This window comes from Miscanthus floridulus, chromosome 1, assembly GCF_019320115.1.
Source record: "Miscanthus floridulus cultivar M001 chromosome 1, ASM1932011v1, whole genome shotgun sequence".
Lineage (NCBI taxonomy): Eukaryota > Viridiplantae > Streptophyta > Magnoliopsida > Poales > Poaceae > Miscanthus > Miscanthus floridulus.
The window spans coordinates 156,667,323-156,693,772 of NC_089580.1; the positions used below are offsets into that span (position 1 = coordinate 156,667,323).

The 26,450-nt window shown below is 45.3% G+C and overlaps 1 pseudogene; it reads right to left on the reverse strand.

Moving 5' to 3' along the window:
* Window positions 1-12,335: 12,335 nt before the first annotated feature.
* LOC136466017 (signal peptide peptidase 2-like) lies at window positions 12,336-18,070 on the reverse strand (annotated as a pseudogene).
* Window positions 18,071-26,450: the final 8,380 nt, after the last annotated feature.

Consider the following 26,450-nt stretch of genomic DNA (forward strand, 5'->3'; position numbering starts at 1 on the left):
TGGATTCGGCTTTCCCCGCTTATCAAAGAGTGTACATACTTTCGATTGCTTGTATAGGGATGTCAATGAAGCAACCTTCATCTGCACTAGCCACTACTTTCCGCGCTTCGCTGCGGGTAATGTGCTTGGTATAGGAAAAATTTTAAGAAATATGGCTCATATGTCTAATATGTTTTCTCATTGCGTTGGTACGGAAGGTTGGTCTCAGTATTGTAAACGAACATAGAGGCTGGTTGTCATTACATGGTGCCTATTCTAGGCCAGCAAATCAATGACATGGTAGTGGAAAGAAGTATCCGATGGAGTTGGGCTCAAGCAACTAACACACTTAGATTTAAAGTACAACATTGGATAGGATTACATTATAGGTGGAAATAGCAAAAACTACAACACAAGTACTTCTCCTAACGTGAGGGTTTATAAAAAAGTGAATTAGGATACACTCTCCTTAGGCAAAACTACAACACGCATCCAACAACTACGGACGACAACAACGATAAGAGTACAATATAGGAGGACAGCGACGAAAAGCACTACTACTACGGGTACAGCATCCCAAGGCAACTAATCTACCTTGGAACCACACATCTTTATTCCTGTGCTCGACGAATTTTTCTACCGCACTGGCTATGGATCCGCATCTTCTCGTGGCAATGGCTGAGTGAGAGGAACCAAGGGTTCTGCTTGTAACACTTTCGAAGGTGGAGGTGCTGACGGTTCTACATCACCGGTTCTCCTTCTTTCATGCGGGTGGATAGGGATCCCTTCCAAGATCGGGGCATCTTGCCTTTCATCAACCAGCGTCCTCCGTTTGGCCCCAGTGAACAGATAGGCCTCACCCAGCTGATGAACATGCCGATCTTCGGCCTCCTTCAGAGCTTCTGACATGGCAGTCTCCCGGCTCTCAGCAGTTGTAGCACTGGCATACGCTTCGGCGAGCTGCACCTGGAGCATCCGAGTGAAGATCTCGGCTTCTTTAGCACGCCGGAGGCACGCCCTCAGCTCCAAGGCTTGCCGGTCATACTGCTCATCCAGAGCAAGCAGGTACGTGGTCAAGTGCACTACGGTAGGACTACCTTCCTGCACATCCCGCCCTTGCAAAGCCTCCATGCGAGCCCTCCATGCCCGCCGATTCCTATCCAAGGGTGGAAAGAACCTCATGGGGTACGGGCAACGAGCTCTTCATAGAGCTGGCAAAAGTACCGCAAGGCTTTGCGGGCCACAACCTGGTAGGTGTCGGTGAAACTAAACCCGGTTACGGTCACACTCCAGGCTTCGGTGATGTCGGGGAACTCTTCACTCTTCCCAATGTAGACGGTAACCTCACACTGATCGGTGCCATGCTTCTCATACTCACGGCCCTCATACTCGGGACGATCTTTGACTTCGAGCTTTTGTAGGGTGGCATGTAGGATTCTAGAAAAACCCTCAACGTTCAGGCAGTAACTACTAACCCAGGCTCCTGCCATTTCTGGCGGTGGCTACAAAGAAGGGCTGAGCAAAAAGCTTGTTCAAAGGGAAAACCTAAGCGAGCTACCAATGGCTAAGCCAGGCTCTGCTTATAAAGGCGGAGCAGTCTGTGGTCCTGGCGCGGTTCACCAGGGTTCCTGCGTGGGATCACTACGAACAAATCGACCAAATTCCGCAGTAGTACGACTGCAGGGCAAGGGTCTGATAAGAGCGCAGAAAAGGGGTATGAGAAGACGTGGGTCACTACTGACGTGACTCACGGGCGAACGCGGAGCACAAAGCCATAGTGCAGACCTAACTCTATAACAAGCACGTGTAGGCCATGCACACTATGACACGCGTGACACCTATGGATGGCGTATCTGCCAACAATACGGCACAATAATGCACAAACAGGCTATGCATTAATGCACGTGCTATGCATTCGAGGTGAGCGATGTCCGAGGCCATTAATGACTGATACGGCTGCAAGCCAAGGTTCCGACAAGAGCCCAAAAAAGAGTGCGGGGAGACTTGGGTCATGGTAGGCGTAACCGCAGGTGCCTCTGCAAGTATGGATGCAGATGCAATTATGGTAGCTGTAGTAATGGCAACCAACCCAAACCACCGACCATCTCGGGAGCAACGTGCACACAACCCAAGTCGTGTCTTAGATGCATGGATGCATGTGTAAGTACAAATGGCCATGCATGGTCGGTGAATCGTTTTTATCTGATGGTAAGGAGGAGAGGCATTAAATGTGTCCACCTGCCTGATTTGTTTTTATCTGATGGTAACATGAAGAAGAGGCATCAAATGTGTTCACCTGCTGTCGACTCACCCTGCGTAGGTGAAGATGTCCAGTGCTTTCAAACTTACTTAGTGAATTTCTGGATACCTTAGGGAATGGCTTCGAACACTGCTCGTTTCGTGCGCGTAAATATCCTGACGCTTTCCTTTTATCGGTCTCCGCACCAGACTAAACAGTGGCCTACGCTAGGACCAATAACCGCTCCACCATTACAAAAGGCCAGTGGGCCTCAAAGGAAAAGCTAAGTAAGCTAAAGTGCACCGAGTGATGGTACTAATGGCTAAGCGAGGCTCTGCCAATTCCACTGGTGCTATGAAAAACTATATTCGGCAGATCTAAGTGGCTCCAGTATCACCAAAAAACAAATGGTGCTGATTCGGTACGTAGCCAAAGGTTTTAGGGGCACGCAGCCTAGCCATACAAACAAAATGGTTCTTATTCAGCAAGCTAAGTGGCACCAGTATCACCACAAATCACACTCATTGCCCACGTAACCAAATCAACACCCTCTCCTTGCAAACCCTAGCTTATCCCTTGGCTAGAGCCCCCCACCGAGTAGGCGAGCACATCTATGATCTATCTAAGACGACTGTTGCGCGTTAAGAAGCGGATCGTTCATCATAACATTAATAGCCATTGCTGCCCGTTGCTATAGGAAAAATCTTGGGAAAAATGGGAAAATATGGGAAGGAAAGGTAACTTGGTTTTTTTTCATTTCAATGTTGTAAACGAACATAGATGCTGGTTGTCATTACATGGTTCCTATTCTAGGTCAGCAAATCACTGACATGTTAGTGGAAAGAGGTATTTGATGGAGCTGGGCTCAAGCAAATAACACACTTAGATTCAAAGCACAACACTGGCTAGTATTACATTATAGGTGGAAAGAGCAAAAACTACAACACAAGTACGTCTCCTAACGCGAGGGTTTACAAAAGGGTGAATTAGGATCCACTCCCCTTAGGCGATACGACAACACATTTCGTAAATCTGAAATTACACGAGAGATTACACGACGTCGAACACTAAATTACACCTGGATTTAAAGTTACATGGTTAAGAGCAACCTAGTACAACCAAGACTTACTCCAGAAGTCGGGATAGACAAGGGCAATGGAGAAACAACAAGATAATGATTATCCAAAACATGGCATATGACCAACAGATCCAAAAACAGGAGACTGAGAAGTCAAACATCATGAACCCTAAGACCAAACTAACCAACGGTAGACTTGAACTTCTTTGAAAACCAGATCCCTTCTTCTCAGATTACACCATCGCCTCTGTCAGACGAACCTAGATCCACAATGACGACTAGATCCCATAGCTCTGCTTCGGATTCGAGAGGGATGGCGATGAAGAAGAAGAGCAAGGACCAAGGGCATCTTATAGTGGCGAACGGAGATGGGGCGCAGCGCACCAGAAGTGGAGACGGCATGGATGGGATACACTGTCGGTTCACGTTGTGGGGATAAAGTCGACCATGGCGCACTCCCCGTGTAAGCGAGTGGAGGGGGGAATAAAGGAGAGGAGAGAGGGTTCGCTCGACGAGGGAGGCGTGCGGGCGGCCATGTCCCCAAAAGAAGAAAGAAGGGAGGGGGTTCAGTACGGGGATGAGGGCGAGGATCAACAGCAGACCGGAGGCCGGGAAAAGGAGGAGCGCACAGCGCATAAGGACGGTGAGTGCGGCACGATGTCGCGAACATGCTAGGATAGGGTGCTAATGGGCCTGACACCGACGGCGTTCGCGGGGCACACAGTGACAATGACTCGGCATGCGTAGCGTGGCCGAGCTAGGCATAGTGCTTGGGACTTGACATCCACTCAGGCTTTTCTAAGTACTCCCTACTACCCAAGGCTAACTTTTTCTAGGTGTTCTTCTTTCCTTCCCTTCCTTGTCCACAATATGCGTCAAACTTTGTATGAAGTGAGATCGCAACATACATGCTTCCTCCGAAACCACCTCCTCTTGTTTACTTTGAGAGAAAACTATTGCATCAACCCGTTGTGGATTTCCCGTTCTAGCACCCAAATATTTGTATCAAAAGTGGTATGGCGGTGTAACTTGGTAAAGGCATTTGGTCAATAACCTCGATACCAGCGCGTGCCGAGCAGCATCACCATGTGGCAGCTATTCCACAGGGGCCCTCAGTTTCGTCACGGCACCATAAGCTATTAATCTGTTGCTTCTCTTAATCCAAGTCTGATCTTGTTGCTTCTCTTAATCTGTTCCATCTTATTCCAAGTCCTTCTGAATTAGATTCTTGTTCCATCTTATTCCAAGTCAGGTCTTGTTGCTTCTCTTAATTTGTTCTAATGAATCTTATTATCCATATGTTAAGCTTACAAAAGATCTTGCTTAGCTTGAATCAGAACTTTGAATTCTATGGTTCATTTTTAATGCATTTTGAAATGTTTTACTTTTCAAAAGGAAGCCTTTCAAGCAAAATCGAACAAATTTTTGTTTTCAACTCCTTTTGAATTAGCTTTCAAAATATATTTTATGTTTAGAACTCAAGAAAATATTTCAACCATGTTTCACAACAAGGGCCAAGGACTTCAAATCCAACAATGGATTTGATTTAAAGAGATTCAAGTGTTCTGCTGGGACATCCATAATTAGTCGATACAATGTCCTATGTTATCCAATCCCGGCTGGTCTACTCGCATCTAAATGGCAATTTCTCTTGTAACCCACTTAACATCACCCTCGAAAACCCTAAGCACGTCTAACAAGACTTAAGGTAGATGGACGCAATAACACAGCGAAATAAATAAAATGCATATTCCAAACATCCTTATGCTGGTACAACATACAGGCACTTACTCTCCCATTCTCGACACATCGTTCACCTTTCCTATGATCGGACTACCTCAACAACTACGGACGAAATACAACGGAAAGATTACAATACCGGTGGACAGCGATGAAAGACACTACTAAGTACGGGTACATCATCCCAAGGCAACTAATCTACTTTGGACCACGCATCTTTATTCCCGGGCTCGGTGGATTCTTCTACCGCCCTGGCTATGGATCTGCCTCCTCTCTTGGCAACGGCTGAGTGAGAGGAATCAAGGGTTCTACTTCTGACACTTCCGAGGGTGGAGGTGCTGGCGGTACTGCAACACTGGTTCTCCTTCTTTCTGGCGGGTGGATAGGGATCCCCTCCACGATCAAGGGATCTTGCCGTTCAATAGCCAGCGTCCTCCGCTTGGCCCTGGTGACAAGGTAGGCCTCTCCTAACTGATAGGCATGTTGATCTTCAGCCTCCTTTAGAGCTTCCAACATGGCAATCTCCCAACTCTCAGCAGCTGCCGCACTGGCATGCGCTTTGGCAAGTTGCACCTGGAGCATCCTGGAGAAGATCTCGGCTTCCTTGGCTCGCCGAAGGCACTTCCTTAGCTCTGAGGCTTCCCGGTCATACTGCTCATCCAGAGCAAGCAGATACGTGGTCAAGTACACCACGGTAGGACTATCTTCTTGCGCATCCTGCCCTTGCAAAGCCTCCATGCGAGCCCTCCATGCATGTCGATTCTTTTCTAAAGGTGGAAAGAACCTCATGGGGGTATGGGCAATAGGCTCTTCATAGACCTAACAAAGGTACCACAAGGCTTTGCGGGCCACAACCTGGTAGGTGTCGATGAAGCTAAACCCGGTTGCGATCACATTCCAGGCTTCAGTGATGTCGGGCAACTCTTCACTCTTCCCAATGTAGACGGTAACTTCACACCGCTCAGTGCCATACTTTACATACTCACGACCCTCATATTTGGGACGATCTTTGACTCTGACCTTTTGCAGGGTGGCATACAGGATCTTGGGAAAACCCTCAGTGTTCAGGCAGTAACTACTAACCCAGGCTCCTGCCATCGCTGGCGGTGGTTGTAAGGAAGGACTGAGCGAAAAGCTAGCTCAAAAGGAAAAGCTAGGCGAGCTAAAGTGCACCGGGTGATAGTACCAACAGCTAAGCCAGACCCTGCTTATAAAGGCAGAGTGGTCAATAGTCCTATCGTGGTACACCAAGGTTCCAGCACGAGATCACTATAAATGAATCGACCGATTTTTTCGCGCTTTCGAGGCGAGCGATGTTCGAGGCCATTAATGACTAATACGGCTGCAAGACAAGGTTCCGACAAGAGGCCAGAAAAGAGTATGGGGAGACGTGGGTGATGGCATGCGTGAACCACAGGCGACGCGAAGCACAAAGCCATAATTTAGCATTAACTTTAGAACAGGAATGAGTCAGTCGTGCACCATACGACACGCGTGATACCTATGGATGACGTATCTGCAAGCAATACGGGCACTGCAATGCATAAACAGTATATGCATGAATGCACGTCCTATACATTCTTCTACTGTTGCCAACATATAGAGCAACCGTTCTTAGTTTTTTGGCATACCGATCTCTCCATGTAGCTAGTCGATACTATCGGACTATGTTCGGGGTCAGTATACCTGTAGAGAATTTGATTAAGCCTACCTAAGTTAGCAGAGTGCCATCTATCCTGGATACATAACCATAGTAATAAGGCTACTTATATAACGTCACATGCAGCGTCCTAACTTTTTGGAAAAGAATTTGTTGTTAAGTTTTAGTTTAGAAATAGGTTCTAAAGCTTTATTTCCTCATTTATGCCGATGGTGTTGCTGGTAGTGTTGGGAACACGAGCGGTGCAAGGAAGGCAGCGGATCTTCGGCCGTAGTCCGCAGCGATCGCCCTGATGTTTGCCATGGTGAGGTGGACACGGAGGTGCTAAGGGATGATGGGACGTTGCACGACTGGGAAGTTGAACCTGCACTGGGTAGGGAGCCATACTAATGTCGACCAACCCCAACCACCGACCACCTCGGGAGCAACGTGCACGCAACCCAAGTTGTCTCTTAGATGCATGGATGCATGTGTAAGTACAAATGTTCCTGCATGGTCAGGGAATTGTTTTTATCTGATGGTAAGGAGGAGAGGCATTAAACGTGTCCACCTGCTTGACTTGTTTTTATGTGATGGTAGCATGGAGAGGAGGCATTAAATGTGTCCACCTGCTTTGGACCCACCCTATGTAGGTGAAGATGTCCAGTGCTTTCAAATTTACTGAGCGAATTTCTGGATAGCTTAGGGAGGCACTCGCCATGTTGTTTTATATACTTTGCGCGTTCAGCCTATTGCACTCCTTGTATAAATTCTTCGGGGATCACCATTTATTGCTTTATCTTTACCGTGTTTTTTTTGCCGTGTCTTTACCGTGCTTTTAGCGGACTATAAAACTTTATTCGTGGATAATTTTGTGTGTCAACACCTAAGTACTCTCTCCATCCTAAAATGAATATAATTCTCACTTTTCAATATGTTAGATAATTTTAAATTTAATCAATAAGATAGATGGTGTGGTTTTAAAGACGCGGCCAGACATAGTGTGATGTGAACCTCAGGAATTCCCTTCTACTTTGTTAGGACCATACAAAATCTTAGAGACACGGTTTACGCTTCCAAGACGTTGAAAAAGTTAGTTCAAATTTGGTCAACTCCATTCTTTCTAAGTTGATACTTCGCTACCTACGGCGGGGAAGGAGCTGTGCCACCGGGGCTCAGGTTCTCGCCATTAATGGTGTCTTGTGGCGCCATGGCTGCACAGGGAGATGGGACGATGCTGTAGCTGGGCGGCATGGCGTGTAGCGGGGGGGGGGGGGGGGTGGATGCTCGGCATGCATGGCCGGTAGCTCGTAGCGTGATGGTTGGCACGCATGTGAGCACGAACCGCGTGCATGCTGCTAAGGCCTTTGCTTGTGCCTGTGTGCTAACTTTGCATGGTGCATGCAAATGGAGGGCGACTAGTTAGCGTGGTTAAAGGTAACAGGTGCATGCATGGTAAATGTGGTGGTTGTCTGCTCGCGTGCTTGCCTTGCTCTATTTGCTGTGCATATACGATTGTGCTGCTCGTGCTGCTGCCATGCATGGAGAAGGGAGTGGGAGGAAAGGCGGGAGGTGGGACCGCTATCATGGCGGGGTGCGAGCTGCCACAGTCGGCGAGGTAACAAACTGTGCGCTTATCCGCTCCAGCGCTCTGACGGTCGGCTGCACAGCCAGATGTGGACAACGCACGGCCTCTGCTCTTCAGCCAGGTTTTTAGGTCCGATGCAAACCACTCTCCTATTGTTTTTTGCATTGAACCCCAGTTTCTTCTCCTTGCAGGAGCTGGAGCAATGAAGCTGGGCGGTCACTGGTCACTCCGGTCCCAGTTCAGATTCTAAGGAAAGCTGGAGCCCCCATGCCAAAATCCTTGGCTCAGAAACGAGAACCAAAGACAAACACATTAAGGCCTCGTTCGTCTTACCTTAAATCTGGCTTGTTCGACTTCTTTTTTCAACCAAAATAGTGTTTTATCTCACAACATTTCATCCAGGACAGTGTTTTTCACCCACTTTCAGCCAGGTTTCAGCAAACTGAACGGGGCCTAAACGTTTGTGGATAATTTAGTACAACCAATCAAAAAATTGCTTATCTTCACGCTCTTTGTATCCATTTTCTAACACAGCCCATGGGTCAATGAAAGGAAAAATAAGCACTCAGTTCGCCTGATCGTATCAGCCATGTTTATTAGCCATGATACAGTGTTTTTCTCTCACAACAAAACATCATCAGTCAGCTTATAAGCCACAGAAACAATCAAACGAATAGGGTGAAGATGCCCATGCATGGTGTTGAGCTCTCCCTTGGGCTCAGGGTGGTTGTCGTATATATGTCTGTGTCCATCGCCATCCCTACATGGGCTGATAATCTGATAACACTAGTCCGACTTGGAGACCAAGTGTGAGCATCTCTAACAATGCACATATAGATACTCTATAATCTGTATCCAGTTGCTATTGACTTTCTCCAGTTGCCAGATAGATTAGTTCTTGTTGTAGGTTTGTAGCCCAATAGGAATGTTGATTACGTTAGTTACTATGTTTTAACTCTATTGGTTATACTACCTTTTTATCCAAAAATCTTTTTTTGTGTTTTATTGAAAATAGACTCTACATCCTACACTTTATTATTAGTTACTCCATCCATTTCAAATTATAAGTCGTTTTGTTTTTTATAGATATGAAGAACACGTGGACCTAGGACCAACTGATCGCATCTCCATCCCCAATTCTCACATCTTGCAATCCACCAAGTTCAGCTCTGCTCTTAAGTTTGTAGCTTCAGTTCAGAAAAATGTTGAATAAATGAGAAGAAATCATGGTAATTTGAACAGAGCGAACAAAAGCAAGGAACTAACAAGTCTTTACAATGACATAAAACCTGAGAAAAGGAGATGTTAAAGCTGCTGCCCAAGTTTTGTTGCGGGTGATGTGCTTGGTATAGGAAAAATCTTGGGAAATATGACTCATATGTGTAATATGTTTCCTCATCGTGATGCTATGAAAGGTTGGTCTATTTGGTACATTAAATGGGAAAATATGGGAAGAAAAGGTAACTTGGCTTTTTTCATTACAATGTTGTAAACGAACATAGAGGTTGGTTGTCATTACATGGTGCCTATTCTATGCCAGCAAATCAATGACATGGTAGTGGAAAGAAGTATTTGATGGAGTTGGACTCAAGCAACTAACACACCTAGATTCAAAGCACAACATTGGCTAGGATTACATTATAGGTGGAAAGAGCGAGAACTACAACACAAGTACGTCTCCTAACACAAGGGTTTACAAAAGAGCGAATTAGGATCCACTCCCCTTAGGCGAAACTACAACATATTTCATAAATCTGAAATTACATGAAAGATTACATGACGTCGAACGCTAAATTACATCGGTATTTAAAGTTACATGGTTAAGAGCAACCTAGGACAACGAAGCCTTACTCCAGAAGTCGGGATAGGCGAGGGCAATGGAGAAATAACAAGATAATGATTATCCAAAACATGACGTATGACCAACAGATCCAAAAACAGAAGACTGAGAAGTAAAACATCGTGAACCCTAAGACCAAACTAACCAACGGTAGACTTGAACTTCTTCGAAAACCAGACCCCTTCTTCTCAGATTACACCATTGTCTCTGTTAGACGAACCTAGTTCAACAATGACGACTGGATCTCGTACCTCTGCTTTGGATTCGAGAAGGATGGGGATGAAGAAGAAGAGCAAGGACCAAGGGCATCTTATAGCGGCGAACGGAGATGGGGTGCAGCACAATGGAAGTGGAAACGACATGGATGGAATACACTGTCGGTTCACGCTGTGGGGATAAAGTCGGCCATGGCACGCTCCCTGCGTAAGCGAGCGGAGGTGGGGAATAAAGGAGAGGAGAGAGGGTTCGCTCGACGAGGGAGGTGTGCGGGCAGCCATGTCCCCAAAAAGAGAAAGAAGGGGGGTTTCGGTACGGAGACGAGGGCGAGGATCAAGAGCGGACCAGAGGCTAGGAAAAGGAGCTACGCACAGTGCACAAGGACGGCGAGTGCGGAAAAGTTATTATTCGAGTAGTTTTGACTGATCGAAACGCCTAAACTGACGCAATGTCCCAATCCCAGTGTCCGGTTTGACCGCGCTACGCACCCATCAACACCTGCGGACGCTGTCGATACCGGGACCCACCTGCATTCAAACAGTTCCTTTTTCTCTCCTTTTGCCGCACCCTGTTGGCTCTCGACTCTCGCCCTCGCCCCCGTACCGGACCCTTCCTTTTTCTTCTCTTGCCTCCTCCCTCCACTCAAGTTCGCGTAGGGAGCGCACCATGGCCGACGCTCTCCCCACCTCATTACCCGCCAGTGTTTCTCTTCCACGCCGCCTCCACTTCCAAGTTGCCTGGGTGCGGCCGATTTAGCTACATTTACTCCACACCCATGCAACCAGCAAAGTGCACAGCAGGCCGCATGCAAATTAAAGCCGCGCGCACTGCCAGTGGCCACTCACCCGCGCTCCTTTTCCCACACACTGGTGCTGTCCTCTCAGCGTCACACCGCTGTCTCTTCTGCACCGCCACCCACCGCATGTCGCACCGCTCGTGATGTCACCTCCATTGGCCCGATGCTGCCGCTGTTGTCCCCCACAAACCTGATTCCCTCTGCCCTTAATGCTGCTCAGTGCCACCGATAATGGCGCGCACCCACCCTCTAAACCCGCCATCAATCGCCTATATCCTCCTTCATAGCAAGACATGCACCGCTAATCACCCACATAAGCCCCCTATTCAAATGCCAACCTATTTCAATATTTTAAGAAAAGCTTGAGAGAAGTGCTGCAAGCTGGAGACTATCGAAGAAAACATCAAGTAGGAGCCGGAGTACATTGTCAGAAGCAAGAAGCTGACACTTTCAAGATGTGCTTAGATGAAGATGAGCTGACCATGACCATCTTTGATGGATGGGATTGGGAGAAGAGACAGGAGGGATGGCTCGTTTGCTGAGTTGCCACTAGTCCTGGCCCTCGTGGTGCCCCTGGTTTCCCCTGTTCGTGCACCTCCAGGCTCCGGTGGTCCACCATCACCCTACTACCCTACCTCATGGCGACAGTTCGTTTGAAACTTGTAAATTTTGAAAAGTTATTAAATTGCCCTCCATTTCTTTTCTTTACAGAAACAAAAATGGTACGAAGTTTTTAAAACTGTCACCGTGAAAGATAAAAGTTAGCTAGATTTGAATTAGTTTGACTTGCACGCTCGAACCGCAGGCTTGCAAGCTACTGCTAAGCCCAACTAATCGCCACGTATGGACCACTAAATCAACCGGTAAAGTGATCCTACTTTGTACGTAATCGATGTGATCTGATCTGCGATGATGTAATGGACTAACAGATCATGTCATTAATGCGTCAACCCAATCAAAGTTCTGGTGAATTCCTTAACGAATCAGGAGCACGTCAGGACATCGCAAGTAAGATCTTTTTTCCCTCATCTTCCACTCTCTAGTCCAGGCCAAATAATCCGCAAAGTGAAAAAAAACTCGTATCATGTTGAACCATTTCTAAGTTCTTAAGTAAGCCGACCCAGTACTAGAGGTCATCAAGCCCGTTTAGCTGTCATACGACCTTACACGTAAACTGTTGTCCTATCCTTTTACCTCCGGAACTAAATGCTGCTAGAATGCTAGTCCACCTTTTTGTTGCCTTTGGAACTACCATCATTTAGCTCTTCTTCCGCACCGCCTTCCTCTGCCTCAACTTTTGACTCATCAAACTCCAGCAGCTGCATTTGTAAGAAATGTGGTCAGAACTCAGAAGGGCCTGCATTCTGATACATATTTTATAACAGGCCTACTTTTGTGGGAAACAAAAAGGATAAAACTTTGCAAAGCCCCCCCACCCCCCACACACACACTAAAAAAAGATGGTACAAAAATGGAACAAATGACCAAGAGATGGAAGTACAGACCGCCATCAACATTCTCGAGTTCAACCATCAACAAATGTAATAGTAATAGTTAATACCAACTCAGCATAAGGACAAGTTCTCCATGACTAACAGCAGTTCTGATAAGGACAGGTACCCAAATGTACAAATGAAAGGGCCATACGGTGCCTGAGTAAGTCAGATAGTCCAAGCGAAGCAATCAGATTGCGAAACAAGAGCTATTTGTATTCTTTAAAAGACACTAGTTTTACACACAATACAAATCTATAGTAACTGTTCTAAGAAGTTTATTTTTACCATGAGATCCTTTTCTTGCATGCGCAGCGCTAGTTTTTAAGATGTGACATTGTTTTGTAGTAACAGCTAAGAGACAAGCATCAACCAAACAGAAAATTCAGGAACACAATTAGGCCCATCCAAAGAAACACATTTACTGTGTCTAACAGGTCATCTTTTATCTACCTTCTATGCTACTCAAAGCTCAAGGCAAAGGATGAGTTAAGAGGCTAAACAAAACTTTTTCTTTGGAATGGTAGCCGCAGTAAGTATTCAGAATCTGACCTGTTTCACTTCTCCATACCATAGACTGGGAACAGCGACGAAACCGATCACACCAGGAACGAGGTATAGTAGAGCAGGCTGCAATAAACCCCAAAAATAATCATAGTACTAATATTAGCGAGATGACAGAAACAAGGGAAAACAAGACAATGTAAACCTGAGTAACCGAACTCACCTGTGCAGCTTGAAGCCAGCTCATTACAATGATGGTCACCAGCATACCGACAGCATATCCCAAAAATGAACTGTTGAAGTAACGGTTCTTGATACCCCTTGAGACATCAAAGGGCAAGGCAAGTGCAACAAATATACCTGGAAGCAAAAGCACAAACACATGTTATTTGCTTAATGATTTGGAAATTGTCTAAATTCATATTCAAATATCACCTCTTTTGTATGCAACTTGAATCAATTGAAATTATAGTTTCTGTTGATACATATTGTGTGGTTCTCTAGAGGCCAGGAATGGACACAAATATTGGTTGAATTGGCTAACCTAAGGCTACATGCAACAAGATGGTCTAAAAGTATATCTGAGCATGGACCTAGCAGTATGGTTCAGAGCATGATCTTAATCCAGCAGAACCAATTCATCGCAACATTGATTCTCTATCAAGTGCTACAAAGAATACATAGATACCAAAAGTAACCCATATCACAAATCTAAAATTCCGATCAATCCCCATGAATCAACAAAAGCAAGAGCTCCATTGATACAGCATATCAGTAAACGCCACTTATAGACATTCTAACAATGTCCCAACATATAACAGTCTAGTACAGGTAATCTAATCATGTAGAACAAATTTGGCACTTGACACTCCTACAGAGGCTGATACTACCGTTCAATAGGGGGGGATCCGCATCACTGAAAAGCAGAATATAACATAGCACAAGGAAAGAATTTTTTATTACTAACCAAGTATTACAATGTCACCAAGGCCAAGCATGGAGAATGGCCGTGCAGCATCTGCAGTTGGAAGCAGAAGCTGTACATAACCAAGAAAAGCTAGATCAGCTGAAGCATCAAGATGAGAAAATGGAACAAACTGACAATGGTATTAACAAAGACCAAGTTCAGTAGGAAAGAGCACCGACCTTTATCGGAGCATCAAAAGATTTAGCCACACTGACCATAACTGGAGCGAAGAACACCCAGAAAATGTCATGCACAAAAAGTCCACCCTGGAAATGGAAAAGGAAAAATGCATTTACATATGAATAGATGAAAGAGAATGTTTCAGTGGCACTCAAAATGCAAGGGCCCAGCCCCAACTACTTCAGAACTATTAATCTATTATACACTAGACAAAGGTTCCATATTTTAATATTCATTACATAATATGATCACGAATTCAAAGATTGCTAAGAAAAACTATTTTTCCCAAAGTTTAATAAATACATGACAAAGTGCATGCTAAAAAAAACCATCGAACTAAACTAAATTTACCAACATGGTGACACAGCTAGGACAGATATTGCAGTCAAACAAATGTTTTCGTCAATACAAGGGAAGAAACAACAGATAGCATGATATGAATTTTGACTATAAAGTATAATTATTGAAGTGATAGAAAATATATTGAACTATCATGAAGATAGGGGCACAATACAATTTGAAAAGAATAAGGAACTGTACACATTTAAATCCACATACGGACAACAAACGATACCTTTAGCTTCCTATAGTGCATAGGAGGTAGCCCCTTTCATAGACAAATAAAGTAAAGATATGTTAAGGCCAGATAATCCGTAATAAATCATAGACATATTAAATGTTACAGTAGTGATTATGATAGTGCAGAGATAACAAAATAAGGACAGGTTTGTGACTGAAATAATGAGGATGTGTTTTTAGAAGTTATAACAGAAATAGAAATATATAGGGTTCAGGCCAAATCAAGAAAAAATTGGGAAAACCCTTACCAAGAGAACGGCTCTAGTTTTAAATGATCCCAATGACAGCATCTCAATCCCCTGCGAAACTGAAGTGTTATGTTTCTGGGAAACTAAAAACTGATGGCGTACTCAGTGCAGAGAGCTCCTGCTCTGTGCGGGGTCTAGGGAAGGATGTTAGTGGCAAGACTTACCCTCGCCTGTGCAATGCGAGGAGACCGCGACTCGAACCCGGGACCTTCCGGTCACACACGGTAAGACTCTACCGCTTGCACCAGGCCCGCCCTTCAGTAAACTAAAAACTGGTGCGTAAAACAAATCAAATGATTTTAGCTTTTATTCCATAATCTTTAGTAATTTATATTAATGTTAAACCATGCAAACAAACCTGAATACAGAAAGCCAGGCCCTGAATATTGTTTGCAAGCCAATGCTTCTTTGACAAATATCACAAGCAAAAGAAAAATCCAGGTACTGAAGCAACAATCTGGGACTTTGTGAACGCCACCGAGAGCGCTGAATTAAGAAATTCATGGGCTTAAACCATCTTCAAGAATAAAGATTATAAAGGGAGGCTACTGGCATAGTTAAATCCAATGCCCCTTGTCCTTGTTCTGAATTAAGAGTCTAAGACTCATACGAAATCAAATATCAAATGCAAAGGTTGTATTAACAGGTAACACCATGACAGCCATTGTAATTGAAATTGAAATCTTGTAATAAGTCTATTTCTGAGGGAGAAATGGAAGCTTCTATATCCATAAAAATGCTGTAAACAAAGAATATACATCCATGCTAGTATTTAGATTTTCTAATGTCACAAAAATGGAAGATTACATATCAACATGGAGAAATATCATTTTTTTCATAGCAAGGTTTTTTCTTTTATAACCATTCATAGCAAGGTTGGAGTAAATGGTGAAAAAGCTCCAGTTCATTCAGGACACAAAATAATATAGCAACTCTTAGTCACCGGTCACCAATTTTTTTAAATGCGCAGCGGTACCTAAAACACAATCAAATAGTGCTTTAAAATAGCACTGAAAACATAGGTGTAGTAACATTTCAAGGTCTGCATAACTACATCAACAAGACTAAGCACCAAAGAAAGAGAGCCAGGCTCATACAGTGGATAAATGGAGCCCAGCGGATAAGTGGAGCCCGCCAGACGATGAAATTACCATTCCACTCTTTTGGAAGAAAACGCTGCACTGCATAAGAAGGGCCTCATAAGTACGGCCCATAAACCCTTAACATGTTTGCAAAAGCTGTTCCAAGAAAAAAATGGACTTACGAGAGAGCAACAATGCCTAGAATGAAAAAGTAGGCAGTGAGCACAGCGTTGACCACAATTACTGGATTTGTCCACCGATCCATCTTGATCTCAAACAGCAGCGGGATGTCCAGGATGATAACCTTGCAGCCTTTCATCCATAGCTTTGCTATCTCCCACATTATGCCAAGACTGGGAAAAAACAAAACTAAAAAAAACAACTCCTATTAGCAATGGTAAACACTGGCAGACAATAAAATATGTCAGCTAACTGAAGCATTAACAGGAATAAGAATAACAGAAAATGGTAGTAAGAAGGAATCATGTCATCAAGCGGTACACATGAAAATTACGCTAAAAGGACAAAGGAGAAGCGGGTAGACCAGTGTCACAGTAGTTAATTAATTAATTATAACATCTTTATTGCACTCACTTCTATTTTCTCCAGTATTGCAGCATAGATAATATTTTGTCTTTTCATGTTTAATGGTAACAATAAATAAATCAAATAAAGTTCAACACAGTTAATTAACTAATTGTAACATCTTTATTGTAGTCACTTTTATTTTCTCCAGCATTGTAGCATAGATAGTATTTTGTCTTTTCATGTTTACTGATAACAATAAATAAATCAAATAAAGTTCAACACAGTTAATTAACTAATTGTAACATCTTTATTGTACTCACTTTTATTTTCTCCAGCATTGTAGCATAGATAACATTTTGTCTTTTCATGTTTAATGGTAACAATAAATAAATCAAATAAAGTTCAACAACACTAGTACTTACACAAAGAATGATAGGTGGACAGTTGACTCATGTGATACTGCATAATACAACAAAATTGACACATACTACTGCACTCATAAAAACAGAGTGTGAAAGGATGAAATATTTGAAATCAGTGAAAGGCGTACCGGTTTTGAAGCTGACGTTTTAATGGGTCCGAAAATACAATTTGCCCTAAGTGAGATCTGTTAATTCCTCCACTTTCCAACAAAATATCATTCCCGAAGGCTTTTACAATCTTCTTCCAACCTCCGGTGCCTTTCTGCACTACATCCTATAAATGCATGGTTTCCATAATCAGTACAATGTTTGTAAAGGAAACACAGTTGTAACCCCTCACAAGCTTACAGCATCAAATAAAAATTTTAGAACTCTGAAAATATAATTACCAACCATGCTTTCCTATGCTGACCTTTATCAGTGACGACCATGTGGATCCTCGGCGTCCTTCCTGGCAAGCTGCAGGGCCTCAGGAAAAGGAAACACAGAGATGTCAATCAAAACCTAACCAAATCGAGAAGGCCACAACAACCCCATCAACACTGAACCCCAGATCCAGACTGAGAAGAAGGGGACACGAACCTGGACGGTGTCGATCTACTCGAAGACAGCGGCAAGGTAGACCTTTGGGAGTACCAAGCTTGGGCAGAGATGAAGATGAGGGAAGCGCTTGCAGCAGAGGCTGGTCGTGACCCAAGCGCCGTTGCCGCCGGCAAGGGCCACCGGTCAACGCAGCTGCCGCAGCTGGACCCGTAGCCGCCCGGGGGAGGAAGAGGACACGATGCGATTCGTCCACGCAGCGAGCTAGCCATGCTCTGCGCGGCCGAACCACGGCCGCGTCGAGGCCCCGGATAGAGTCCTTGAGCGCCTCCACGCCGGCCGCGAGCCCACGCGGCGCGGTCCGGCGGGACTGACGCGGTCGTGCCGTCGCGGGGTATAGTGGCCGCGCCATCGGGAGTTGGAGGGGTAGGGGAGGGGGAGCCGTGCGGGGGAGGGGTGGCCGCCGACGCCGAAGAGACGACTGACGGCTGTGGCGGTGACAGGGTCATGGAGCTCGTCGGGGCTAGGGTTGCAGGGGGAAGGAGGAAGGAGCAGAGGAGAAGGAGGCCGGTGGGGGAGGGGCCGGTGCCTCGTCTGGCTAGGGTTGGTGGCCATGGGGTCGGGTGCCTGTGCAAGAAAAGCAGATGGGGATGGGATAAGAACCGGAGATAGGGACGGGATGGCCCATCCAGTGCCGAGCGTACATGGTTGGTGGCCCATTCAGTGTCGCGCGTACATGGTCGGCGCATGGTCGGTGGGTAAAGAGGAGAGGCATTAAATGTTCATCTGTCCGATTTGTTTTTATCCGACGGTAGTACGGAGGGGATGCATGAAGGCTATGTATGACGTGTTTCATCTAAGCCATGGAATTTCGATCGAACACACTAAATAAAAAGAACTGACGTGGACATCCTAGAAGGCCGCCGATTCGGCGTGCCTTCATATCTTTAATATGACTCTTTTTGAGGGAAAAAACACCTGTGGGCTTGCGAAGTTATGCACCTGTGAGGGAAAAAAACTGCTGCTCTAACTGACCAGTGAACATCAACAAAACCACTGAACCAGTGTCTGATCCTTGATCGATGATCGTTGCTACGGTTAAGCTTTCCCACAACATTCAGGCGCATCAAAACCATGGCACAACACTGATAGATCTGCAGTGCACTAGGTGTGAGTGTGAGACTGAAGATCAGTCTTGGCCGAACTCATGTGCTGCGAGCCAATATCCATATTCAACTCTAGCATGTATACATACTATTCCATTTGCTACATACCAATATTCAGAGAGATCATTTCAGGGCTTAGTGCTTTGTTTATGGCAAGACGAATCATATTGTAACACCCCCGATGTTACACCGTAAATCATCTACTAAAATATGTCATGAGCATTATGTTTATATGTTAATGCATTTAATAGAGTATGTAGATCAATTTCTGTAACTCAAAACGATCAACTAAAATGCGAAACGAAAGTTGATTCAATAGTCATGTTATATCACTTAAGGTTTAAAATAAATTTTTATTAAGCAAAAATGCTATAGAACATGTATGTAGAACTTAAATAAAGTTTGAAGTACAAACTTTATAGATGACAATGAAATACTTGCGGTCGAAAAATGATATTACTAGCTAATATTTCCACTAGCTTAGAAATTACAAATGGAAATCAAATTCAGCTAAAAAACTTAGAAAATTTTAAGTCTGCCAACAGTTAGACACTATGTTTAGCAATTTATTGTGAGATATTGGGTTAAGGAGTGGTGTAGTGTTATAGCTCGATTTGTTAGTCTCATGTGCCATCTTGCGCATGGTGAAGACGGTTTAGGTTTAGGAGCAACCGTTTGGTCGTGTTGAGCGCTTTAAAATTCGTGCGTGTCACGGTTTCGGGCCGGTTGGCCGCGTGGCCGCGATCACCGCGCTTGGGCGCTCGGCGTCGCCGCGTTGGTCGCGCGTGTGCGCGCTGCCGCGCACAGCCGGCCATGGCCGTCTTTGGCCTGGCCAGGTCTCGGCTGTCGCTGGCCCTATCGCGCGGAGCCGCCGCCGCTGTTGCCGACTGCCCTGCACGCGCTGCAATGGAGCCGCTGCCGGCGCCATCAACTCGCTGTCGTGTCCGCACTGCCGACCCGCCTCACGTCACAACGCTGCCGCTACCGACGCCACTGTGACGCTGTGCTGCTGCCGCTTGCCTTGTCCTTGTTCGCACGTGGGCTGCCCCGCGTCATCGTCCCGCCTTAATGGCGTTGTGGCCGTGCTTGCCGCGCCCCCACCTACCACCACACGCGCGCACGTGGTTTGGCCGTAGTGTCATGTAGCGGGTGCTTAGATGCCGCCTTAAGTCCGGTCGGCCGCGTCCCTCCAAGGCGTGGATGAGTCGAACCCACTGCCGCACCCCATCTCTCTCCCTCTGTTTTTCGCCACCGTCGAGTCGCGTCATGGTGAGCCAGAGAGCGAGCACCTCTCATCAATTTCTCGTGCTCGCGTCTCCTCTTCAACTGACCCCACCCTGCCTTGACTCGCATCACGCCGAGCTCCAATTTTGGAGCTTTGCCGCTGCCGTGCCGTTAAGGCCCATCGTCGCCCGCGTCGTGGCCAGTCTCCACCACTTCACCCCACGCCAATTCCTCTGCACCACTAGCTCGCCTTGGCTCCCTCTTCATCGTGCACACGCTAGTCGCAGCTCTAGTGCCGCCTCCTCGTCGTTGACGTAGCCGGGCCTTTGCGGTCCGCCGTTCACCTCGCCGCGCGTGCGTGGCCAGTCTCGCTCGGGTCGTCTTCGGATGAGCCGGCTTCTCGGTAGGGTCACTGGTGAGTTATTGTTGCTCACTCGCTACCCCTACCGCCTTGTTGTTGCCATGGCTCACCAGAACGCTATCGCTATTGCCGAAGGGTGCCCGCCGTTGTGGAGAGGTCCTTCTACGGCGTCCTGGCTCATGCAACCGTCGCCCATCGTCTCACGTCGAACCCTAGGTGAGCGTCGGCCTCATAGATAGGTCAGCGTGGGTCCAGTGTGGCCGGCGTAAGTGCGAGTGCCACCGCTCGCTACGCCGGTGTGCACGGGGATGGTCGAGGGCCTTGCCGTTGTAAAGAGGAGTAGATTCGAGGTTCCATTGCAAAGTCGCTGACTATAGAAATAGTAACGTGGATTGTGGGTTGTTTTGCTCATAGTCTAGGGGTGTTTTTGCTAATGTGCCAGCACACGCAGGCTTCTTTGCCGTGGGCCGCCTCACGTGCGTGGGCCGCACCTCGGGCCGCCGTGTGCTCACGAGCACGCTGCGCGCGTGTGGGCCGCATTGGGCCAAAATCAGTTTAGCTTTTTTCGTGGAAAATAGAAATAACTTTTCATTTGTATTTCTGAGTTGAACTTTGGTAATTAATATAAAATCATATAGGTATCCAAAAATTATGAAACCAATTTTATTAGGTTCCAAAAATTATGCTCTACCTGCTAGTGTATTTAGTTCATATATATACTTGTTGATATCAGGAGCTATTAAATCATTTAAGAGTGCTTAATATTATTAGATTAATTATTGTAGGAATTTTTGTGATAGAATGGTGATAGCAAAACCCCTGAAATTTTTATAGTAGCATCGTGGTATTATTATGTGTTCACTGTAATTTTTGTAGCATTAGAATAAACTAAACATAAAGGTAGTTAAATGCGCCTTGTTTCAAATATACATGAAATCATTAGTAGAAATAAAGATATATCATTCAATTGTAAAGCTAGGTGTTTGCTAGTTGAACCCAACACTTTACTTGATGAAGGTGATAGTTAGCTTAGTATCTTAGTCATTAGAGCTAGCTTAATAGTTTACCCTGTGTATTCTTATTTTAGGAGCTACTGTTACTAAAATACTAAGTGTTGCATCATCATCGTATGCATGTAGATAACGAGTTGGCGGAGATCATGACCATCGGAGATCATGAGTTCGAGGAGGTGATCAAGGAGCATGAGGAGATCCTCATGCAGGAGGAGGTCCCAGAGCCACCACTGACTGATTGAGCTAACACCCCGCCCGTCCAAGGCAAGCCCCGATGCATAACCTTTATTTTAAATAATCACTGAATATATATATATATATATATATATATATATATATATATATATATATATATATATATATATATATATATATATATAAGTGCATTTATGTCACAGGTGTGGCAGAACCGCCTAATCTAATGCCTCACAGGAGTGCTTGTCTTCCCTTAGACACTAAGCACTCAAGGGAGAACACTAAATTACTCGGTTCCATCGGGCACACCCCAAGGGAGAACCCGAAAATCCACATTTTTGCCATCAGGATCACAAATGAGAGAATAAAGCTTACATCATTTAACCATTTCTTACATCACTTTTAATACAACATCAGAGTATAATATTTATTAATATAACAGCGGAAAGAGATCATATTATCAGAGTTATGAACAATTTAATTGAACACCGGAATATAAACATGTGATCAGAGTTATAGCGGAAATAAATATCTATTCATGACATGGTGAAGTATTAATATATAAACTACGATGATAGATTACGAAACTTTCATTTATAAAAGTATTTGGTGAGAGTTATAAATAACAACTACGATCGCAGCATAAAGGAATCCTCACTGAGCCCACCAGGAGGTATCTACACACAAAGGTTAGCTCAAGCATCCACATGTCACCTGCAACAGGGGGAATAAAACCCTGAGTACTCAATTGTACTCAGCAAGACTTACCCGACAGGAGAAAAGAAAAGACTCCAAAGATATGTAAGGCTATCTAGCTTGTGGGTTTATTGCATTTGCAGGAAGCATTACTAAGCGTGCGTCCTTATATTTGATTTTTATTAATATCCGCATTGGTTCAGTAGCTAACCATTCTATGTAAGAACCTGTGCTACTTTCAAGCAGGTGGTAAGCAATCAGATTTCCTTTTTCCATCTTCCATCTTTCAGCTTTCAGTTCTTACTATGATGCTAAACACGAGACAAGCCGTACCGGATCGCCCGACGATTCGCGAATCAATGCCCCCAGCTGGGTACCCCAAAAACACACGCCCCACTTATACCCTAGGCACAAGCAAGACCAACCCATCACTCTCCTATCCCGGGTGTCCAGGTCCCCGTCCAAACTAGGACTCCAAACCCCCGCCCCTGAGTCCCAGACTCAGTACGGTGCAAGGACCTCCTCCACCAAAATAAAACCCTAACAGTCAGTCCGGAAAGAGCCGGATCCTCGACAAGAGAGAAACAAGTCTTCTAAGCACCCATACATAAGTCTGTGCTTGGGATAATAAGTCTGTGACCTGCCTAGAGTCTTATGCAACGATCGGTCCTTAATCGACCAGACAGGGAAAAATGGTGTAACCAAGCTATGACCCACATCCGCGGCGACACAACTTCTTACACCCACCAATACCCAAACCATATTCCTGCCCAGTCACTATTTTCCTTTCCACCATTTATATTTTCCAAGTGATAATAGTCAAATGATATATTTTCTATCTCTCGCGAGTGACAGGCAATCACTCGACTTCTACCGGAGTCCTGTAGCATAGCATTCTACACAATCCTGTCATACTAGTAAGACTCGTGGGATAAAGATATATATGTAAGTGGGTTTCATTCAACTCCTTACAACTTAATGCATAAATATAATTTAAATAGCAGAAAGTAGGGGTATGCACCGGGGCTTGCCTAGGTAAGATATATTAAAAAGTTAGTGTCTGCATCTTCAGATCATCCACCATCAGCTGAATAGAAAACCCATTGCATCATCTCCTGGAGAGAATACCATTACACCATCTTTGGATTCACAATCATTCTTCAATTGATCCGTTGATCCATCATCGTACCTATATGATATGCATGCGATGCAATGCAAAGATGTAATTAATCAACTGCAATCGTGACTCATAAAATATGACGTACGCCTCTCGAGTTAACGGTCTAATTCTAACGACGACCATACTTAGGCTTCATATACCCGTTGTCGGATAGGCGTTATTTCCCCATAATTATTTTAGTTCTGTAAACCAAGGTGTTTCTTTATTTTATTCTATCGATTTAATCCTTATTCGAAATAGAGCATCATTAGCTACCTAGCAAACTGATTATTTTGGAGCTACAAAAATTACCACGAGTACCTAATATTGCTAAGAGCCTATTGTATAAATTTTAGATTCAACAATATTACTAATTTATCATGGAAATTCCTACAAGTTTATATTTTACAATATTAAGCACCTTAACTTAATTATAGAGCTTCCTAGAATATTATCAAACTATGTGAACCAAATATACTAACAGGTAGATAATGATTTTAGGAGACTAACAAAATTGGTTTCACTATTTTAGGATTTTTATTTGATTTATTACAGATTACAAACTTCGGCCATTTCAAACGAATAATAAATCTAGCAGAAAAAATATAAACGCTTCATGGTCGCATTAGGCCCAGCCGAACAAGGCAGGCCAGCCAACGCTGAACCTAGGCCATGGCGGCCCAAGGCCAGCCCAGGTGGTGCAGCACCAGCTGGCCCAACGACCAGCACCACCGGTGGCCCAGCGGGAAGCGGGCGGTGGCCTAGGCGCGGCGCATGGCCAGCGGCCCGGGCAAGGCAGCGAGCAGGCCGTGGGCAGCGACCCATCCACGGTGGGACGCATGGTAATGGCCCGAGCGGCCCAGACAAGCTGGCCCATGCGTCTTTATGCAAAACGACCCTACGGTATTCTATATTTCAAGCTAGATCCAACAACACTATTTACTTGAGTCTAGCGTCACGCGACTGGATCCAAGGAAAAGTCTTATTTCTGTTCCTCACCTTCTCTCCTTCCTCCAAAACAGAGCACAGCACAGGGAACCAAATTGCCGGCCCAATCGGCGGCGACAACAGCGTGACAGGGCTGGGGAACGGCATGGCGGCGGCGGACCACCCGCCGGCGAGCCACACCAGGACCTGCGTGGCCTTAGGCGGGCCGTGGCAAGAGCCAAACTGGCCCTCAGCAGCCCGCCCGCGTGAGCCATGGCGGCGGTCTGCCAGCTGCGACGGCGCTGGCCAGGCGAGTGGCTGCAGCTCCGGCAACGTAGTGGGCTGCACGGTGAGGTGGAGCTGCACGGACACGGCGCGCACACGCGGCCCTGGCGTGCTGTAACAGAACCGTCCAATTTATACAAGATCAAGTACGGCTGTCCCCGCTAACACGTTGACACACACATACTTTCACTCATATAAACCCGGTAGTCCGCCGAGTGTCCCGAAAGACCTCGGTAAATCAATATCACAACCAAGATCGCGTGATTAAGCAAATACACATCACATACTCAGGGTTTATCCCACCATGTTGCAGGTGAAGTTCTCGGCCTGTGAAGATGGTGGCTAACCGCCGGTGGCTCAGTGATTCTATAGTTACTTCTCATCTATATGCTTTTGTCGGATGATGTCACTTATGCTAGCAATGTATTTGGAACATATATTAATGAAATCTTTTGAAAGCTATGTTGTTTTCACTAATCGGTTTTGAAACCCAAACTTGTACTATTATTTGTGAATTTATTTGTAATATTAACTAATTGCATGTCATTTCATAAAATAATTATCTACAACTCTGATACCAGCTGTAACAGAACCGACCAAATCATAAGAACGTAAGTACAAAAACAATCACCGAAGCGATCAAATTCCTGTACTTAAGCTCCCATAATCCCGGTAGTCCGGAAATCACGAAGGATTTCAACCAACTCTCGACATACAAACCAAGATCGTAATGATTCAACACAACACATCATCCGTTACCACATTTCACAAGTAGCATTCGGATTACATCCATCAGAGTTCAAGTAAATATTACAAACCAAGTTTGAGTGCGCGGAAGCAACATAGTTTAGTACAAAACATTATAGTTTTCAAATACATTGCCAAGATCAGAGTCATGTCCCACAAAAGCATTATCAGATATGAGAACTAGTAGAAACCGCGCCCAACGGTCTAGTCTTCATCCCCAGCAGGGAGAAGGCAGTACTTGCAGCAACCAAAGTAGAACTGGTCATTTGCAACAGGTGGGAAATAAACCCTGAGTACGAGAAGGTACTCAGCTAGACTTACCCGACAAAAACAGAAATAAAGACACCAAGGATCATGCAGGGCTTTTCAGGTGGGCTAGCTTGATACAGTTGCATAAAAGAGCTTATGACAGTAACCAATTTAAACTTAGCATCAAGCTTATCATTATTTACCTGTCCACTAGATTAGCACCTGTACTAGAGCACTCACTTATTAGGAGCAAACAATATTAACCATAGCAGGTGTAATAAGGCTGTCATCATCATATCATTATTTCCGAACCATTATGTTATTAAGTGTATCTACATTGGAGATAAGCCCGTCAAGTTCTCACTAACCGGGAGAGACGGCGATTCGAATCGAATTACAACTCAGCTGAGGGGGTATTCCTAACCCTCACCCTGGCATACTTTGCAAGAGTAGCCGTGGGTCACCTTTGGGACATCTTAGGAACCAAATTCACGGGTTCGATCAGCGCCAGCACTCTCAGGGATTACCCTTCTGCCAGGACGACCAGGACTTTTAAATCACCTGCCCTTGGACTCACGCCTACGGCTCCCTTCCGAGGCGCACTTTATACTTATCGACTCCCAGCCTGAGGTGAGCTACTCGGCTTCGCGGTCGGTCTTCAGGCCGGCCAACTAAGAGAGAGGCATGCGTTCAACATGAACAGGAAAGGCTCCAAGATTCAGTCCTTAATCGACACAGACGGAGTCACTGCAAACCGGCAAGCCTCCGTC